The 22,104-nt window shown below is 33.4% G+C and overlaps 1 long non-coding RNA gene across 5 annotated transcripts in view; it reads right to left on the bottom strand.

The window, feature by feature from the left end:
- LOC102153856 overlaps nt 1-22,104 on the bottom strand; it is a 174,561-nt gene that overhangs the window by 29,411 nt on the left and 123,046 nt on the right. For 4 of the 5 annotated variants that reach the window (XR_005371193.1, XR_005371197.1, XR_005371195.1 and 1 more), the window contains 3 exons: nt 7,905-7,989; nt 6,270-6,314; nt 4,942-5,044 (listed from right to left, as the gene is read on the bottom strand). This is a non-coding gene — a long non-coding RNA (uncharacterized LOC102153856). Of the gene's footprint in view, nt 1-4,941; nt 5,045-6,269; nt 6,315-7,904; nt 7,990-14,637; nt 14,762-22,104 lie in introns of all 5 variants that reach the window. The other variant, XR_005371196.1, reaches the window with a different exon arrangement.

Below are 22,104 nucleotides of genomic sequence, written 5' to 3'. Positions count from 1 at the left end.
TCTGGCATTTCATGAATAAAGCCAAGAACAGAATAAAAACCCCAAAATGATATATATATTTAATAAGAGGAGATCACACTCTGTCCTTAGGTGAAGGACTAAATATTAGAGATTTTCATTATTTTTGAAATATTTTGGATATTTCAAAATGACTTAAAATAGAGGTTTTTGAAGTTCCTTATGAAAATAGCTAAGAACATAGGAAAAATTTTTAAAGGAAAAATTAATCTACCACATAATAATTTAATAGTGTCACATTTGTCCCAAAATACCAAGAAATATCCCTGACTTTGTATAGTTCAGATCCTACAGAGCATATTTTAGGTAAAGCTGATGTTCTCAGTGGAAAAAGGACGGGGTATTTCAGAAGCAGTGCTAGAATAGAATGATAAAGTTTTTCAAATTACTTTTCACCTCTGAGCCTATTCTTTAAGAGACCTTAGGTCTTTATGCTTAATGTAAAGGTAGTAGCAGAAGGCCTGGAGACCTGATAATTGTTGTCTGTTTTTTTTTTTTTTTTTCTTTTCCTTTTGTCTCTACCAGTCTTGAAGCTACTCCTAATAGCCAAGTGTTAGAAAAGCACAGCGAGCAAGCTACTTGAGTAAATTTGGTCAATAAATAGCTAACAGCCACGGTATAAGTAGCGGCTTGAAATGTGCTTGTACTGTTGGGTTTGCTCATTTGTGCTGCTACATTTTATCAGGAAAAGAACACGCTTCAGAGAACTGAAGTTACAGCTGTATGTTCAGTTTGCTACATTTAAAAAAATGAATGGGAAAAAAATTTTATCAGGAACATTTTTTCTGTATCTTTCAGGGAATACATGATTTTTTTTTTCTTTTTCCAATCTGTTAACGAGATGGCACATGTTGAATCTACCTACCCTGTGTTTTTGTAATAAACTCTATTCAATGATTGTATATATATATTTACTGGATTCCATTTGCTATATTTATTAAGTTTTACATTCATATCTGTAGGGGAGATTGATCTGTCATTTTCTATTATCTTAATTTCCTTGTGGCATAACAATAAAAAAAAATCCATCCCATAAAATGAGTTGGAAAGGGTTCATTCTTTCTCTCCTAAAGAGTTTGTGGAATATTTCTATGGTTTTTTCCTTAACTGTCTGGAAAAAATTATTGATGAAACTCATGGGTCTTAAGTCTTCTTTGTGGGAAGTTTTTTAATATGTTTTCAGATTCTCTAGTTGATACTAGCATATTTATATTGTCCATTTCTGCTTCTTTTAATCTCAGAAAAGTGTATTTTATGTAAGGATTTTTTCCATCAGATTCAAATTGTGGATTTTTGTGTGTAATTATTGCTTTACTGTTTGTGAAATCTGTAGTGCTACCCTTTTTTGCATTTTTGACAGAAAAATTTTTATTATCCTCTTTTTTCTTACCAGGCTTGCTAGGATTCAATGTTTAAAATCTTTTCAAAGAAATATCTTTCATTTTTTTGTGTGCTTATTTACAATTTCATTGATGTCTATTTTATATTCACTCTTTTACTTAAAATTTTGTCTCTTTTTTAAGCTAGCTTCTCTTGATGAAAGCTTAACTCACTGATTTTTTTTTGTCTTTCTTGTCTAATATAGCCTTTCAGACTATGCATTTCTCCCTAAGCACTGTATTATATCTTATAAAGTTTTGATATGTCAGATACATCATATCTTAATTATAATTTAGTTCAAATTATTTTTTGATTTTGATTTCACCTTTCTCTTGTTATATAGACTCTTATTTAAATTCCAGATTGTGAGATTTTTCTGCTTATTTTAAAGTTATTAAATCTCATTTTATTTAACTTTATTAAAACTCTTATAATCAGAGACCTATTTACTCTCAGTGATTTCAATTATTTGAAATTTGCTGCAGCTTTCTTTATTTTTCAATATATTGATGTCAGTAAATTTTTAAAATCAGATTGTGTCTAGACAGAGGTATTTTATTTTTCGTTTTTAACCTAAGTACCTTTTAAAAATTTTTCTTGCCAAACTTTTCCTGCTAGCACTCTCAGAACCATGGTGAGTAATAGTGATGAGAACTAGTACCTTTGTTTTACTCAAGATCTTAGGGGGAAAACATTTAGCCTTATACCATTAAATATGTTACCTGGAGTTTTTCATAGATAGTCTTTGTTGGGTTAGAGAAATTATCTTTATTCCTAGTAATTTTTCACAAAAGGATAATAGATATTCAGGAAATGCTTCAAATAGGTGAGAATCTATTGATATGATCATGTTGTTTCTGTCTTTATTATGTGTTAATTTAGTTAATTTTCAGATGTTAAACCAACCTTGCATTCATGAAATAACTCAATTGATGATGGGGTATAATCTTTTTTATATGTTGCTGAATTTAGTTAGCCTGGAACGAATAAATCTCTTAGCCACTGCTGAGGGGTTTTGCATATGGGTTTGGGGATATGCTTTCATTACAGTATACAACTCTGCCTTAGCCTTCACTTCCTACTTTCACAGAACCTCAAAGTAAACCAGAAATGAGAAATTAGGACATTTCAAAGTCTTTCCTGGACAAATTTACAGCCCTGAATATCCACATGTCCTTTTAGATAAACAGAAATATGTGACAAATTTTCAAAGCCTCTATGAACATGTTATTACTATTCCCTAGTTTCCTTTTAAATTTTCTGGTCAGCCTCCTGTTTGTCCTAAAAGGTGTTGACATCTAAGGCAGCTATCACTCACCACAGTTCTATTGAACACTTGTTGCTAATTGTTTCTGATAAATACCCTGAAGACAGTCCTGTTTGCCTTCAGTGACCTCTGAGTCAGGTTAAATAAAGACAAATCCTCTGAAAAGGATTTCTGCAGGGAACAAACAGGTCAAAGTAACAACTGTTTGGGCACCTGAGTGGCTCAGTTGGTTAAGTGCTTGACTTTTGATTTCAGCTCAGGTCATGATCTCAGGGCTGTGAGATAGAGCCCTGCATCAGGCTCTATGCTAGGCATGGAGCATGCTTAAAATTCTTGTTCTCTCTTCCTCTGCCACACCCTCTGCATGCTCTCTCTCTCTCAAAAAAAAAAAAAAAAAAAAAAAGTAACAACCGTCTGGGAATGGAGCTTCAAGGGAACTCAATGTGTTAGACCATATGACCTAAGGTTTAAACCACTTATACTGTGTTCTGTCTTTTCCTTCTTTCTGGTTTCTCTGTCTCAGTATGGTTGTTTTTATTCATGTGCCTTGTACCTCACAAATGCTGTGTTATGCTATAAACAATATATGATTAAACTATCGAGTTGTTAATTTCAAATATTTGTCAGCTCTAAAATATTTGAGGATGATGATGATTTAGATTCTATTAACTGGTGAAAATTTCCATTCTTTTGTCTCAGTTGACTTTTTTCTCTATTTTGAGCATATTAATCATAATTATTATAAGTTGGATGCCTGGGTGGCTCCATGATTGAGCATCTGCCTTAGGCTTAGGCCTGAGTCCTGAGATCGAGTCCCACATCAGGCTTCCTGAGAGGAGCCTGCCTCTCTCTCTCTCTCTGTGTTTCTCATGAATAAATAAATAAAATCTTTTAAGAAATAATTATTATAAGTTTCTCATCTGCTAACATCAATATTGATCATCTATTCATCTATTTCTACTATCTATCTTATTCTTTATGTTATTTATCAGATAGCCATAATCTTCCATGGTTTTTGGTTTTGTTTTGTTTTTGGGGGGGTTGTTTTTGTTTTTACTTTTCATGTCCTTTTAAAAAAGAAACATTTACTGATGTAGAAGTTGCACACTGAAAAATTCATCCTTCTCTTGGTGTTTAATCATTTGGCAGATACTGTATATAAAAAAAGTATAGAGGTTGCAAATGGTAATGTATCCTTTACCAGAGATAATTCTGCTTTTCCTTTTCATGTTTGGTCCTGGCCATGTTCACCCAATTTAGGATAAAGCTCATTTAGAGCAGGGTGAAAGTTTCAGAACACTCAGTCACTTTTTTTTAAAGACTTTATTTATTTATTCATTAGAGACACAGAGAGAGGCAGAGACATAGGCAGAGGGAGAAGCAGGCACCATGCATGGAGACTGATGCAGAACTTGACCCAGACCCTGGGATCATGCCCTGAGCTGAAGGCAGATGCTCAACTGCTGAGCCACCCAGGTGTCCCTCAGTTACTTTTGGTTAATCATCATTACACTACAACTTTGTAGTCCTTCAGGACTTTTAATTGAGCATCTTATGGGTCTTTGTCTATATTGAAAGACTATGAAGGTTTAGTTCTTGTTGAGTCAATTTTTAAGGGTTTTCTCTTTAACTTCTGCTGAATAATATTTCAAAATTTGGCAAGTGTCTTGTGAGGAGTTTCCTCCTTGGTTTTGAGGGCTCCCCCATCCTCTGACTTGATCATACTGCACACAGCAAACACAAAATCTCCAGTGGTTTCTATGTCCTACAGCACCTACCTTCTGACACTGGACTTGGAATCTTCATCTGAGACCCAAATCAGTGCTCCTACATAATATTGGCTGTATATTCCAAGTGTGAATTCACCACTCATTCCAGCTTCCTCATCTGGCTTATTTTTTGCTTTTACTTAAATCCAATTTATTTTTCACAGGGGAAGTTCTTAAACTCTGAATCAAGTCTATGAGAGATTTCTCTTTCCTTCCCAGAGTTTTCCTCCTGACTCCTTAGACCAGCAATGAGTCTGACAATTCGATCAAGATAGAGCAGGGGAAACCAGGATTATATATAAGTCCTCAAAAATCCTCAGATTTGATCATTCCAGAACCACATATCAGTTAAAAGATTTGCAGATTTCCCTTTCTCTATCTACCAACAGTCCACTGTCTCATCCTAAGCCTATGCTCACATCTGGAAATTCACCCTGAAAAGCAGCTGCCTATCTATCAGCTCACCCCTGAATGGTTGGTTCTAGCCCCAATGTGGTTTTAGCTTACCTAGTCTTCTTAGACTCCACAGGTACCTCATGTCTTTGAAAGTATAACTTGTCTGTTTCTTGTCATCAGCATTAGAACACAGAAAACTTCCAAAGAGAAAATGCTGTATAAAAAGAAATACAAATAGCATATTCCAATGATAAAATAATACATCTCAGCATAAAACAAGAAATGCAAATAAATCAGTAATATGTCATCCCCCATCTATTAAACTAGCAAAATAAAATGAAAAGGAAAGAATATTTCCTGCTGTTATGTATGAGAATCTGTAAAACTCAAAATAATAAAGCAAGCATATTTTAAGAGCTAAATAGGTTTGTATTCAAGTCAGTTATTACGACTCAAAAATTCTTAGAAAGTAATCTGATAACTATAAACATATTTTCTTATGAGCACCAAGGTGGCTTAGTTGGTTAAGCTTCTGATTCTTGATTTTAACTTAGGTCATGATCTCAGGGTCCTCAAATCAATACCCAGGTCAGGCTCTGTGCTAAGCATGGAATCTGCTTGAGAGTGGCCCCTCCCTGGCTCATGCTCTCTCACTTTCTCTCAAATAAATAAATAAATCTCAAAAAGAATACTCTCTTACAAGAATTATCATTATGTAGTTATTTAAAATACTGAAAAATTTATAAGAACCTAAATGCACAGAGTGCTTAAATCAATTATGCATTTTTATAAAGTGATTATCATACTACTAAAATGGTGTTTTCAAGATTTTTGTAATGTCATAGAAAAATACTTGCCATGTAATACTTATTTTGAAACATATTAACCCTATAATAATTTTAGTAAAAAATGCAATAGCACCTTATATCTAAAATCAAGCTGCCCAAAGAAAACAAGAAGCTGTATTTATATAATAATATACTAACAGTGTTTGCTTTTTTATCTTGCGATTATAGATTCCTCATTATACTTTTTCTCTAATTTTCAAGTTTTCTGCAATAAGGTATGTATTGCTCTTGAAATGAGAAAAACCATAAAAAATTACATTAAAATAATTTGGAAGATTTCAATACACATTTGACAGTTTCTGATATGTATTTAAGGCCAATTATATATACTTATGTCTAATACATTTTGTAGGAGCCTCAGAGCTTAAAAAATATGCAACTGACAGGCAGAAAAATGAGCAAATATATTTTTATATTATACATACTTTTTCATTTTTATAATAGTGATTCTCTTGATTTGGGTTAAGCTTAAACTATGAAACTTTCCTTGCAAAAGAAGGCATATCTATTCTAGTATAATATTTTTAAAAAGATAAAAAATTGATGCAGCTCTAGTATGAACCTTGAATCCTACCCACTGAATTGCTTTACCTGCTTTAAGCAGTTCCCAAGGAACCTCCCAGGCAAGTATAGTATCTGTGAGGAAAGAATAAATAACACTAAGTTTAGAGTAACATTTTTATAGAAAGAAGTTTAGTAAATGTCTTATTTATTTGTGATCTTACCCTACTTGTTAGAATTGTTCTACTTTACCAGATAATATTCTATGAAGGTAATACAAATGCTAAAAATTATAGGTTGCATTAGATAGTTAAAAATAATTTTAATATAATGACTCAAAGCATGTTTTATTTTATAATAGAATTATAACTTAAACTTACTTCAAAATATGCACATAGATCTTTTTACTCATAGTATTTAGATTTGTGATGGTAATAAAAAAGAAATTAATTTAAACCCTGAACTGTTGACAATGTTATCAGATTAAATAGTCTACATATGTCTTTTTATATAATTCTAACATCAATAATATGAGACAGAAGCCACTGACCATTTGCTATGAACCCGTTTTATGAGAACATTGAATTTTAGAGAAATAAAGTAAATGACAGTAATAAATGACCAAATTGGAATTTTGTCATAAATGTTCTAAGATACAGCACTCTCAACCCTGTGCTTTCTGCCTCCCCAACTCAAACTTATAAGCACAGTTTTCTGTTTTTTTTCAGAGACAATTTTTTTAATTTAAAAAATTTTTAATTTTTTTTAATTAAAAAAATAATTTTTTAAAAAATTAATTTGCCTTATTTTTTTACTGATGGTTCTCATTGGGATTTTTAGCATGAAACAGACGGTACACTTAAGTTGGAAGAATTCAAAGAGCTTAAAAAGGGGGGCCATTTTGAAAGTGTGGCCAGAGTATAGGGAAACCTCAGGAGATCCTGCATTATTACAGGGCTAACAACAGCTGTTGTCACTCTCCTGAGACCTGAAGCAATGTGGAGAAAATAGTTGCTTACCCCCACCCAGTAACAGATCATGATGGAAACAAGGTCAATTTGAGAGAACTGTGACTTTTAACCCAGAGACATAGCCATGTTGAAATGACCCTACAAAGAAGTGTGATTTCATTAATCATCCTGACCTATTCAAGTGTCCAACTGGTTGGATACAAACTGAAGCCAGCACCCAAGTGTTCAGTAGAGGTAGGAATGGGTGGGAAGCACTTCTGTAGGAACAAAGGTATTGTCTGCACACACATGCAACTGAATGAAAATAATTCTTACATAGTAACTTCTAATTTTTGGAATGTAATATTACAAATTTTAAATACATCAAAATAAATTTTATATTTTACTCTTCTCAAATAACATTTTAATTAAAGTGCTGATATTTCTTAGTTTTATTTCAATGAGAATTTTATATTCAAATAGATCAGCCTTATAGAAATCAGTGAGAAGATAACTTAGTAAATGTTTTATTAATCTTTAGCAAAATTAGTCTGATTTACTTAGTATTAAGCAAAAATGACAGTGGAATTTTTAGCACAAAGATTTTTACTGTGCCACCATTTGTGATATAAAAGTTATTAAAAATATTTTAATTATTCACATTTTGAGTGCAATCACATAAGAGGTCAACATTAATGGCTAAATGAGGTAAATATCCAATACTAATGATAAAATATTGCATGCATAACACAAAATATGAAAAATTAATGCTTACTGTATGCAGGGCACTGCCAAAGCCTCTCCATCCATCATGTTAGTGCTTCTACCTTAGGTCCTCCGAGATACATGGTGCTATTAGCCTTATTTTAAGAGAGGGAAATGAGGACTTAGACTTAATGATTTGAGCACATATAACTTATTCATTCATGTCTTCATTATTTGAAATATTGTGATTCTGAACTATGAGCAACTTGAAGACAAGGACTGTGTCATTCATCGTTGCATTTCTTTCTACCTGCAGTGCTTGGTACATTAGAATGAATGGCACTTTCCATCGAGAAATGGCTCATGCTTTTCAGAGGCGAAGAACGTATTTTCTAGAGTGGAGGATCTTCATGGAATCAGGCAAAACCTGACACACTTGACTAAAGTTTCTTGGGATGTTTGGAGAAGCTCAGCATCTGCCACATGGTGAAAGTTAAATGAAAGGACTGAAGTGGACCTTTCCTAAGATTTAGTTTGAGGCTTGCTCAATGCTCCTTGCTTGGAGTCCTTCCCCATATGAATGGGCCTAAGGTCTCAGGAGGTGATGTTTCTTCCTGCCATCAATCTATTTTAACACAGACCTGTAACTTACTTCCTTGAGGGGAAATGAAACTGGACAAAAATACACAGGCCCTGTATAAAGACGAGACTGGGAATCACCACTGGATGGAGCCCTCAGTGTGTGAGCTTGCTCCTGCTGTGAGAGTGGTTTCCACAGGACACTCACAAAACAGTTGCCATTTTAGGAAATAAGGTGGACTATCTGAGAACCCTTCCTTTTATCTGCTTACAATTAGCATCCTAGATAATGGTGATGGAGAACCTCCAGGAAAGGCAGGTAGTTCTGGTTCTCTTATAACTTGCAAGAACTTAACATATGATAAGAACATCACTGGCATGAGCACGGCCTTTAAAGATAAAGGCTATTCCTGAGTTGCAGAGTTAATACACATTGAATTAAACATATGGAACCAGGATACAAGGAACATGGAATTAATTTAATCCTTGTTCTAAAATGGCTAAACTCTGAGTAGCCAATGGTGAGAAAAAATGGCAAACACTTTTATAGTATTTATGATGGGTCATACTTTCTCCAAGATTTTAGCATTTATTAATTTACTTCCTCTTCAAAACATGAAGTTAGTATTAATCTTTACCTCCTTTTAACAAAGGAAGAAGCCAAACACAGAAGATTGCAGGATTTGCCCAAGATTACCCAAATAGTTTGTAGTGGGACTGGTGGGATTCATACGAAACAAATTCCTAAGTCTGTGTTTTTGCACACTGTGAGATTACTTCTCAAATACCTTTCCTTCGAGATGGGATCCCAAGTCCCAGTGTGGAAATATGCTTTGTGTCCTTTGTTGAATAAGAGCGCCAGTAAGAGGCAATATCTGAGGAAATCTTCTGGTGTATAAATTACCCAGTGGGTAATTTATCCACAGAAATCACATAATGACCAATGGCCAAATCCTAAGTTTTACAAAAATGTTAATTAAAAGTCTTCTTTAAATTTTCGGAAGACTCCCATACATTTCCAGATAACCAATTTCTCTGGAACTGTGTCCTCATTCAAACTGAAGCACTCCTTGTGTTCAGTAAGTGCCATTTTTTTTAAACCTGTACTATTTAAACATTAAGATGTTTATCAACATACATACATACAATATGTATCATACATATAATATAAACTAATAAGTGACGTAACCACTATTGGACAATAGTAGTGTATCATATGAATGAGTGATTGATGTATGTGATAGAAGATACTTATCAAGTTCCCACTGTATGCCAGGTACTCTTCTAGGCACTTAACATGAATTGACTCATTTGACCCTCTCAATGATACCACGAGACATGTAATACTCAATCTCTATCATTTAGGTAAAGAGAAATTACTTAAGACCCCAACTGGAAAGTGGGAGAACTAAGATTTGAGCTTCAGCAGTCTTATTCTGACCCGTGAAACTTTATGCTATGATATGTTTTTGATGATTTAAAATTTTATATCTTATACATTTAAATCAGTAAAAAGCATATTTCCTGTGCTAGAGTTTCTGAAACAACTGTGAGTCCTTTGAAGGAAAGAACCAAGTTCTATTAATAGCTGCATCTCCATTCCCTCCTAAAGCCTGCTGTATGTACATCAGGTTTTTCTTTTTGAATAAATGACTGGGGGAATAGATAAAATAATTGAGGGATTATCAAACTTGAGGGTTATCAAATTGTCAACAATAAGATTCATAATAACAAAAGATAAAACAGGAATAAACCACAGTTATTATGCTTTAAGAAAATTATCAGAATTCCTTCATTAATTATTTCAGGAGTCTTTGGGAATTTTTGCATTTTTCCTTGTTTGTATGGAAATAATAATATCTGACCTATCTCATAGGGCTAAGAATGTCCAGGCATTAACACCTGTTAAATAGGATTTATTTTTATTTTTTTAAAAGATTTTACTATTTATTTTATTGAGAGAAAGAGAATGTGAGTAGGGCGAGGGGCAGGGGGAAAGAGAGTCTCAGACAGACTCTGCTGAGGATGGAGCCTGATGTGGGGCCCGATCTCATGACTCTGAGATCATGACCTGAGCCAAAATCAAGAGTGGGACACTTAACCAAATGAGCTGCTCAGGTGCCCTCAAATGTGATTTAGACTGTAAACTATTCCTCCAAATTAAGAAATCAATACAACGCACCTGAAAAATTGCTTTCTAAACTTACATGATATTGTTTATATACTTTTCAGTAAGCATATGATAGATAAATAGTGATGGATGATTGCATAGATAGAACAAAAACAACAGAAGTTATATGGAATATTCCAATAATTAATTGTAATAAGCTTGTATACTGTCAATATCTCCCTTACCTCATTAAGTAATACATCTTATTCAAATGCAAGAATTCTAATATAATTTTTGTTGCTCTTTATTATTTAAAAGTCTTTCTTGCTCGGGCTTCTATATATGTGATGCCTTTCTTAGGGCTTTATTGATAGTTCAGAGTCCATTATCCTGTAAACATTATTTAAAACCTAATCTAAGCCTACTTACTTTTTCTAACTAACCTTCTATTTCCTGCTCACTCTCTCTTATCCTACACCTCAGTACTTAGAAGAGTATGCATCAACTAAACATTTTCCCATACTGCCTCTTTCCAGACATTTTGGAAAAGAGGAAACACAACTATTTCTCTCTCTGCTTCCATACCCACCCCCCACCCCCTGCCTTTCCAAGTGATGCTTATTTATTCTGGTCTTTCTTAATTCATATGCTAGTTCCAAAAATAAGACAAAATTTTCCTTTTTTCTCAGTCCAGTGATAAATTAGTAGGTGATGCACTGTTTCTTATAGAAGTTTTCTAAAGCTTTCTATGCAAAGCTTTCTAGAAGTCAAATATATTTTTATAGTATTTTCCTCTTCTATACAATTACTTATTCCCTCTTATAACTTCAATAGCTGAAAAAGCACAGTTCCCCAACATAGAAATGAGTTTAAAATACGTGAGGTTAAAAAAAAAAAAAAGCTATCTATCAAGTTTATGCATTTGCTTTTGTGTGAAGCAGTGTAAAAAAAAGATTTTTATGCAAGAAATAATTTTGATTTAAAAATTGTTAAATTGAAAGCTGATATTATGTTCATTGTTGAAAAAAAGTTCCTTCACAGCCATTTTGTATGATGAAGAGGTTTATGTTTCAAGAGTAGGAAAATGAATACTTGGAACCTCAATTGTAAATTGAGAAATTGTATTAAATATTAAATGATTTTTCTTCTTTTGTAGAGAGAAAAATGCATCAGAATTTATTGCAGTCATTAAATAATGCATTAAAGTTACATTAAAGAACTTAGTTTTCCTTCATCCAAAGTCTGCAATACTCCAAACTTTGGGTCCAAAAACTTCCCTCAAGGCACATTTAGGCTAAACATTCATATCATCATAGCATCAGTAATGTGATTTTTAAAAAAATATTTGACTCAAACAAGGGCAAGTACAATAACACGGCAATTAACAAATTAAAAAAAATGAACTGAAGGCAAACAACAGTAAGAATGATCAAGCTGATGGATTTGATTAGTTAAAAAATGCCAATTACTGAAAAGTGTGCAGAGTATAAAAAAAGAATTAAATGGTAAGCCAGGTTTCTTAGAATTACAGATGCAAAATATTTTTTTTATATTGTCTTTTTGTTTCTTTATGGTATTTTCTTAAAAGTTCATGCAAAAACTCTTAGGTAAATCAAATCATAATATTGTCTCAGTCTACGTTATACTTATAGTAATATACTCTCACACACAAAACAAATTTTGGCTTCATAATAAAATAAAAATGAGGGACACCTGGGTGGCTCAGTGGTTGAGCGTCTGCCTTTGGCTCAGGGCATGATATCCTGATCTTGGGATCGAGTCCCACATCAGGCTCCTTTCGGGGGAAGTCTGCTTTTCCCTCTGCCTATGTCTCTGCCTCTCTCTCTGTATCTCTCATGAATAAATAAAATCTTTAAAATAAAAAATATAAATAAAAATGAGAAAAGGGAGTTTTTATAAAAGTTTGTCTTGAAAATAAAAAGCATAACTCTTCTGTATTACACTAATAGGCATGCTCAAATTACATAGCTCTCTGGAAGGTCTGTGCAGAACTCCTTTGTTTGGTGCAATCTAAGCAGTGCTGACTTGTCCTCAGGCTGGCCACAGCCAACAGGCAGCCCCAACTCTGCTCCTAGGGAGGACCAGTCTACCAGACATTACAGGCCCAGCTCCAGGTGTGCCTAACCATCCCAAAAGAAATCGTGACAAGTAATAGCCCACTTTCTAGTGACTACTGATTCATAGAATCATTTGGCTATTTTCAACGATAAAAAAGAAAAAAAAATACAATAGTTACATTAGCTTAAAATGGAAACAAACAAAAAGCCAAGAGAGTGACGATCAAGAGTAAGTGTATTGTGTTCTAGGCTTAGCTCCTTCAACCATTAGGACAGTTCTAAAGATTTAAGAAGACAAAAGAAATTGTAGCCAATACATTCTTAATGGTGTGTTGATCATAGGAAATAAATTACCAAGTGTGAGATACACCTCCATGGAGACCATGCTAAATGGCCTCGTATAGATCGACTTCTATTAGCATTTCCACCACCACATGTATATCCAGCATCAGGAGGCTTAGGGATGGTGGAGGGGAGATGGGGTTAGGACACAGAAGTAAAAAAATAAATAATGCTTGTTTATGAAATGAAGGTAAAAACAAAAGCAACAATTGCTATTTCTTTGAACAAGCTTCAGAAAGATGATTTTTCTAATTTTTGCAAATATGACATATTTATTTCAACATGTGCAGCATTCCCCCAGCGATAAATTGAAAAAATCACTAAAAAAGGCAAACACTCTTCTAACAACACAGAAATATATTTTTCTATTCTCTTCCCATGCTCTTGCTTTTCCACAAAAGTAACCTCTATAAACGGTTCACACTCATCCTTCTTTTCCTTCTCTATGGACTCAAACACGCACGTGTACTGATGGGTATGGTTCGTTAGGATTAGTATTTGCATATAAATACAGAATGACTTTCAATAATTCATATACACACGGTCTATTGAGCTATAGATTTCTGTTCATATCAAGCTATTTTATACTTTTATGGACTTTCACATTATTCCAGTATGCACATCCCATAATTTATTAATCATTATCCTAGTATTTAGTTTCTAATTTTTCATATAACAACGGTGCAGTAACACCAAATATACATCTGCGTGTATTTATGAATATTTTTGTATGGTAGACATAAGTGTGCACATTTTCAATTTCGACAGATTACTGTCAACTCGTCAACTTTGAAAGCTGTACCAGGCAAAAAAGTGGTACCAATTTATATTTCCATCAGCTATGTGTGAGAGTACCAATTTTAGCAGATTGCTTTATCATTGCAATTTTTTATATTTTCATTTTCAGTCCCATCATCTAATTAATAAAATTGAAATCTTATGGTCACATTTATTTGAATTACTGGTTACAAATGAGACTGTTTTAACAATTTTTTAAAAAGATTTTATTTTAGAGAGCAAGAGGGAGAGCATGAGTGTGGGCAGGGGCAGAGGGGGAGATGAATCTCAAGCAGACTCCTCTCTGCCCATGGAGCCTGGCTCAATCTCAGGACTTTGAGATCATGACCTGAGTGAAATCAGGAGTGAGACACTTAACCCACTGAGCCACTCACATGCCCTGAGAATAATCTTTTATAAGCTCATTGGTCATTAGCATTTTTTAACTGGGAATTATGCTTTTGTCCTTCATTATTTTTTTCAATTGTTATCCTTTTTTCCTCAGGAATTATAGAGACTTTATATACAAATATTAAACATTTTATTGCAATATATGTATTTTTCAATATCTTTTACCTATAATTAATTATATATTATATATTTATATATATAATATTATATATTTCATGTAGACAAGGTATATAAATTCAGGTTTAATTTTCTATCTCATTTAGGAATGAGATAATATAGACTTCTCTTATACGTTGGATTATTGCCCAACTCTTGTTCATCTGGTTCCGGCAAACTGTTTCCAAGAAGGAAATCACCTTGACTCTATATGATTCAGGTGGGCGGACTCCACTCTGACTCCAAGGATTAGCATAAGTAGTGGACTTGGCAGGTGAGTGAACTGCATCCCAAGACTCGCAGAGGTGGAACACATGACCCAGGCTACATGAAAGTAAGGGAAAACTCACCTGGGGATGATTGCTGTTGCATTGGATAAAGAAAATAAATCACATCTTCATTGGAGTCTTCATCTAGTTGCATCTAAGCCTTGATCTTTCTATGACTATCTTGTTGACCTTCAGTAGAACTTGCCTGAAAAATCCCACACAAAGGAAAGCAATGCAGAAAGATGTGGAGAAACATTTCTGATGCCCTGCAGGTACTAGTATCCAGAGTGCTGAAATCCCAGGCAAGCTTGGTACTTGTCAGGTATGTGAATATGTTCCTAAATTGTTACATTTTTGAAGTTTGAATAGTTTAATTGGAGGGAAGGTGGAGGAAAGGCCTAACACATTTTCCATCCAAATATAATTGTTTAAAAATCTCCTACATTCTCTGTGTAGTTTCATATACTTAATAGATTTCTCACTATATTTACAATATAATGTCATTGTAAAAATATTAAGCAATAAAAACCTAAGTGAGAAAGTAAAAAATGTTCTCAATAGCCCAAAAGAAGTATTATTAATATTTTTATAACTTTTTAAAAATATATCCTTCTAGATAAGCCCCAAACTCCCATCCACCCACATATTTTCACATATCTAACCCTAGGAATTTTATTTTTTAGTTGGAAAATGGACATTCTTGTTCTTATAGCATTTTGATATTATTTTTACTTACATCCCTTTCACCTTTTTTCCCCTTCTCTACCTACTGTGTAACAAATGTTAACCTGATGTGTACTTTTCTCCATGTTCATAATGTCATTATTGATATACGTAAGCACACATAAAATGAATTTCTTCTATTTTTGTGTATAAATGGGTAACATTATACACATTTCTCTGCATCTAGCTCTTCTCACATTAATTGTATCTAAGGAATTCTCTGATTACTGATGTAAATTTTTATTTTTCATATATTATACCTGAGTACTTAGCACTGCAATTTATTTCCAAATCTGTTGCCTATACAAGAGATAACTTTTTGTCTCTTATTTCAATTTGTATATGTGTTTTAAATTTTAGTAGGTACATTTGAGGTTGCTTTTCCAAAAGACTGAAAGAAATACATTTTCATGAGTAGTCAAGAGCAAGCCACTTTCCCCACATCAGCTGCATAAGTAGATGTCACCACTTTTAATAACTATTATCAATATAAATATTGGGCCATTTCCTAGTTACTTCTGTATTTTCTTAATATGGAAATTGAACATATTTACATATATTACATTTTGAATTGAAAAATAATGTAGGGAATCCCTGGGTGGCTCAGCGGTTTAGTGTCTGCCTTCGGCCCAGGGCATGATCCTGGAGTTTCGGAGTCGATTCCCGCGTCGGGCTCCCTGCGTGGAGCCTGCGTCTCCCTCTGCCTGTGTCTCTGCCTCTCTCTCTCTGTGTCTTTCATGAATAAATAAATACAATCTTTAAAATATATATAATGTAAATATACTGATATCCTTTACAAGTTTTAGTTGTGATTGTCTTAAGAGTCCTAGACCTTTAGTTTTTTACTTTTTTTTTTAAGATTTTATTTATTTATTCATGAGAGTCACACAGAGAGAGGCAGAGACATAGGCAGAGGGAGAAGCAGGCTCCATGCAGGGAGCCGGACGTGGGACTCGATCCCAGGACTCCAAGATCACACCCTGGCGGAAGGCAGACACTTAACTGCTGAGCCACCCAGGATCCCTACTTTTAAAAATACATATATTAAAATGTATTAAAATTTTTAATACATATATTTTTAATGTGTTAAAATATAATTTTTATATTTTATTTTTTAAAGACATATATTTTATTTGGCAAAAGTCAAACTATTTTTGAAAACATGTTTAGCATTCTACATTTTTGAAAACATGTTTAGCATTCTACATTCTTACCAGTAGTTAGTATGATTTACAAATATTCAACAATCTTGCCACTGATTAGTTTGGTGAGGCTTTTTGATTTTAGGCATTCTAGGAGATGTAGAGTAGGATCAATTTGTGATTTTAATTTGCAGTTTTTTAATAATGATTGATGAAAGACATTTCAAATCCTTATTTGCACTTATAGTTCTCCCTTAGCAAACAAAAATATATTCAAATATTTTGTCTAACTTCTACTCAAGTTGTCACTTTTTTTATTATTGAGGTTTGCTATTACTTTATATAGTCAGAATAGTTCTTTATCAGATATATGATTATTTTTCCCAGTTGTGACTTATCTTTGTGTTAGTAGAAACTTTCAAAAACCAGTTATTATTTTTTATAAAACATAACATTGTTTTATTCAGTTATTACACTTCTAGGAAATCTTAGCCCAATGCTAGATCACAAACATTTTCTTTTCTACTCTCTTCCAGAAGTCTGGGATACATATTTAGGTCCACAATCTATATTATGTTAATTTTTGTTAAGACTCAAGGTGTGAATTATGACACTTCTTATATATTGTTGGATTTAATTTACTAAACTCCAGCCATCTTGTCCTGGACCTTTCTCTGTGGGAAGGATTTCAACTATAGATAATTGATATATGGCTATTTGTGTAATATATTTTCTTCTGGAATGACCTTTGGTAATTTCTGTCTTTTAATTTGTTCACTCCATCTAATATTTAAAGTGGGTGTTTTGAAAGCAGAATATAGTTAGTTATATATTCTAATATAGTTAGTTATTCCCTTTTTATCCATGTTTATAATCACTGTGTATTAATAGTTTATGTCATTTAATATGATCATTGCTGTAGTTGGTTCTAAGTCTATTATTTGCTCTTTGTTTCTCTATGTCCTGTTTATTCCTGTTCCATTTTTTTCCTTACTGGAATGCATTCTTTTGGGCTAGGAGATTTTATTATTCTATTTTTTCTCCTTTAATTATTAGCGATAACATTTTTTTGTTTTAGTGTTTGCTTATGTTTGTATTATACATTTTAACTTACCAGTCTGCTTTCAAAAGACACTATACCACATCATACACAGTGTAAGAACAACGTATGCTTGCATTTTTCCTATAAGCCATTGTGTCAGTACTGTCTACAGTTACAGTCACATATACGTTTTAAAGTCCACAACACAATATTATTTTTTAAACAGTTAATTATCATTTGGAGATTTTTACATAAGAGGAAAAACCTATTTTATATTTATCTGCATAGTTACCATTTTGGTACTCTTCATTCCATTGTGTATATTAGGATTTCTTGGTGTCATTACTTCTACTTGAACATTTTCCTTTACCATTTGCTGTATTTCAGGTTTGTAGAATATTAATTCTTTTAGCCACTGAAATTATGAACATGCTTTCATTTCCCCCTTTTTTTTGAAGACACTTACGTTGAGCATATAACTACAATGATTGCTTTGTTTGATTTTGGCTATTTTCCATCTTAAAGATGCTGCTCTAGTAACTTCTGGTTTGCCTTATATCATGGGAAGTCTATTCTTATTTTTATCTTTGTTCCTATGTATGTACTGTTTGCTTTTCCTCTACTCTTTGATGTTTCTATATCATAGGTTTTAAGCAAAGTTACTATGATATAGCCTTCAAATGATTTTGTCAAATCATTATGTTTGGGGTCCATTTAGCTCCTAAAATCAGTGGGTATTATTTTCATTAAATTTGCACTATTTTCAAACTTTATTTTTCCTATTATTTCTGTCTTTCTTCCTTCAATTTGCTTGCTTGTTCTGAGACTCTAATTGCATTTATAGTAAGTTGATCGAGTTTGTCCACCAACTCAGTGAGAAACAATTTATTTTTTTCATTCTTTTTGCTCTTTTATATTTTGAATAGTTTCTATATCTAGGTCTTCAAGTTTATTAATCCACAACTGTTAATTATTCTGAAAAGTCCAATCTACCATTATTCCTATCTAGTGCGTTATATATCAGACACTGTAGTTTTCATCTCTAGATTATTTTTACATCTTTTTACATTTGCATATTTCACTTAACATACTCTTTCCCTCTAGCTTCTTATATACATAGCATCCAGTTATAATAACTGTTTTTCTAATTTGTGTTGTTACTAATTCTATAATCTGCATTTCTTGGGTTAATTTTAATTGATTTTTTTCTTCTTTATGTGTCATGTTTTCTTTATTGCATACCTGGTAATTTTTTAATGAACACCTAGTTGTGCCTCTGTACCTTTGCATTCCTTGGAATAGGACTGAGCTTTGTTAATGGATCAGTTAAGTTACTTGAAAATAATATGTTCTGTCTTGCTTTTAAGTTTTGTTAGGCAGGACCAGAACAGAGTTCACCCTAGGTCTATTTTTTTTCTCCGGTTTGGGGACTAATCTCTTCTGAGTAGTCTACCGAAGGACCCATGAATTGTGAAGTTTTCCACTCGGGGTGAATAGGAATTACACCTGGATGTGTGAACTCTGAAGGCTGCTTCCCTCTGTTTATTTTAGATGGTTGTTTCTGGGGCTTCAAGTAGTTTCCTCACCATCAAACACTGAGAAGTACTCAGCTGAAGACTGAAAGAGAACCCAGTACATCTCTCCACATTGCTTTCTCTGTGAAGCTTTCTCCTCTCAGGATTCTGCCCTGGGAACTCTAGCCTCTCATTCTACCCACATTCTCAATGCCTCTTCAGCCCAGAGTACACTCTCTGCCTGGGTTTTGCCTCCTGAGAGGCAGCGTAAGGCTTCTCTGAAGTTTAGGGTGGTGATCGTAGAGCTCACCTCTAGGTACACCTTTGTGTACCTGCAGTTAGGGATCACTGCCCTCACTTGCAGAATTTCCGATGCCTTGAAAAGTGTTGATTTACATAGTATGTCCAGACTTTTAGTTGTTTAAGCTGGGAGTGTAAATTCAGATGATATTACTTTTTCTTGGTCATAAACAGTTCTTATAGGATTTTGTTTCAAGATTGAATGCTAATAGGGACGCCTGGGTGGCTCAGAGGTTGAGCGTCTGCCTTTGGCACAGGGCATGATCCTGGGGATCCCAGGATTGAGTCCAACATCCGGCTCCCTGTGAGAAGCCTGCTTCTCTCTCCACCTGGGTCTCTGCCTTTCTCTCTCTGTGTGTTTCATGAATAAATAAATAAAATCTTTAAAAAAAAAAAAAAACATTGAAAGGTAATAAATCCCAAGAATCACTGTTGGGATAGATGGAACTCTAATTGTTATATGAAGATTATGGTGAAGAGCCCTAATAAGCATATTTAAATTACAACTCCTTTATAGTTTATGTCCAGTGTTCTTATCACCCAGTTATTCAAAGTCAGCAAGGAAGTAGCAATCACTATTTTAGTGTTATAAAAATGTAAATGGATATTCTAATGAATAGAATAGGTTTGGACTAGGCATTTTGTAGCTATGTAAGTGGAAAGACTAAAGTTTATTTTCCCCAAACATTTTATGGAAAAGGAGACAAATTAAGAGCAATGAAAAAAGCTGTGATTTCCACCCCCCAAATGTAAGTCATTAAGAGAAAAAGAACTTAAAAGCTTTTTCTAAACATGCCTGCTCCCACTCCAGAAATTGTCAAATTTTAATGTGTTTTCTACTTAATTAATATATATCCTTAACAAAAGAAAACTTAAAATGCACCTACAGGTATTTATTATTTTATTTATTTTTACAGTTTTATTTTTATATGCTGGAATTCTTTTGCAGACAATTATGCAATTGACATTAAACATGAAAGTATATTGTTCTTTAGAAAGTCATGTACTCATATAAAGGACAAATTGCTTGGAATTCCATTTGGCATTTCAGTATTTCTATCTGCTTGGTAATTTAATTATAGTACTGTATAGCTAGTATTTTGTGTTTTGTTCAGTGAATAATCCATTTATCTTTATTAACTTCTTTATATAGGGAATTTTTTCATGTAAAAGACCAAGAAAATAAGAGCACTCAATTTCACAAAATTTCCTAAGTATTTAAACTTCCTGAAATCAAAATATCATCTTTTGCTTGTTTTAGAATAATACTGACCCAGGAAATTAAAACTCCAGAATGACCTACTCCTTGGTTTGGGACAAATTTATTAACTAATTAAAACTAGTTTTAAGCTTCTGGATAAAAGGAGACATTTCTAATTATCTGTAAGTAATATTTGTTTTCTCACTATGATGGAATATAACAAAAGAATCAAAAACTAACTTCAGACAGAGATTCACAGATAATCTAATGTCAGGATATGGAAAAAGATCACAATTTTATCAAAAGTGAGATGGAGTTGGATTGAGGGAGGAAAAAATGTAGTTTCAATGAATACTAAGTTTGGCCTTTATTTTGTGAAAATAGACTATATGAAAGGGCAGAAGTTCTAAACTTGTATACTGGGTCCTTTGACACTCTGATGTGGAGATTTAGGGTGTATCCCAGGAATTCTCAAAGAGAAGGGAAGGCTCTGGCTTTCACCAGAATTAATTGAGGGGTTTTATTTTTCTAACTATATTCTCCTGCCCAAGAGGCAAGTCATCATGATAGAGGAGAAGCATTGCTTTTGGAGCCTAATTATATAGGCTTGAATCCTAAATTTATAGCGCTAGTCAAACTGCTTTCTTTCTGTATGTTAGGATCTTCAGCTATAAATGGGAATTAAAAATAAATCATAGAATGTTTTGAGGTGCAATAGGTAATCCATGTAGACCGGTGGGCCCGGTGTGACCTGTAAATCCTCACTAAATGTTAAACATCAGCTATTACATTAATAGTAATTATCATTATCAGCCATACAGAACTATACTTACTAATGGAAGTGTTTCATAACACACAGACGTGAAGAACAGAAAACCAGTTGAGAATTTCAATGATCAGTAAGAGAACTGGACAGCCACTCTCCACAACTCAGCAATGGACAAGTAAGGAAAGATGTAAAGCATGGATTCGTCTCACTCTGGTATTTACTTTGTTGTATAGCACCCTGATTTTTGTACCTTCATGAAATGATAGTCTTTAGCAGGTTAAGGAAGTTCTCCTCTGCACTCACTTCGCTGAGAATTTTATCATGGATGGGTATTAGAATATGTGAAATGCTTCTTCTGCATGAATTGATCTGGTCTGATGAATTTTCTTATCCTCTTGATGTGATAAGTAAACTTAATTGATTTTTGAATGTTGAAACAATCATATATCTGAAGTAAATCACACTTGGTTGTACAATTACTTTATGCATTGTTGGATTCCATTTGTCAACATTTTGTGGAGGAATTTTGTATGTCTATTGATAGCATATTTTTGGTCTTTAGTTTTCCTTTCTTATAAGATCTTCATCTGGTTGTGTTATTAAGATAATGCTGGCTTCACAGATGAGTTAGAAGGTGTTTCCTCTGTTTTCATCTTCTGGATGAGATTGTGGATTATTGGTATCATTTCTTCACTAACTATTTGACAGAATTCAAAAGTGAAATCACCTGGGACTATTGCTTTCTATTTTAGGAAATTATTAATTATTGATTCCATTGCACCTGAGAATACACTTTATATGATTTATGTTCATTTAAATTAAAGTTTATTTTATGGCCAGGATATGATCTGTCCTAT

Source organism: Canis lupus, chromosome 16 (assembly GCF_011100685.1).
Source record: "Canis lupus familiaris isolate Mischka breed German Shepherd chromosome 16, alternate assembly UU_Cfam_GSD_1.0, whole genome shotgun sequence".
Lineage (NCBI taxonomy): Eukaryota > Metazoa > Chordata > Mammalia > Carnivora > Canidae > Canis > Canis lupus.
Note: the sequence above shows the minus strand (reverse complement) of the source record. Positions and strands in the feature narration are given on the sequence as shown.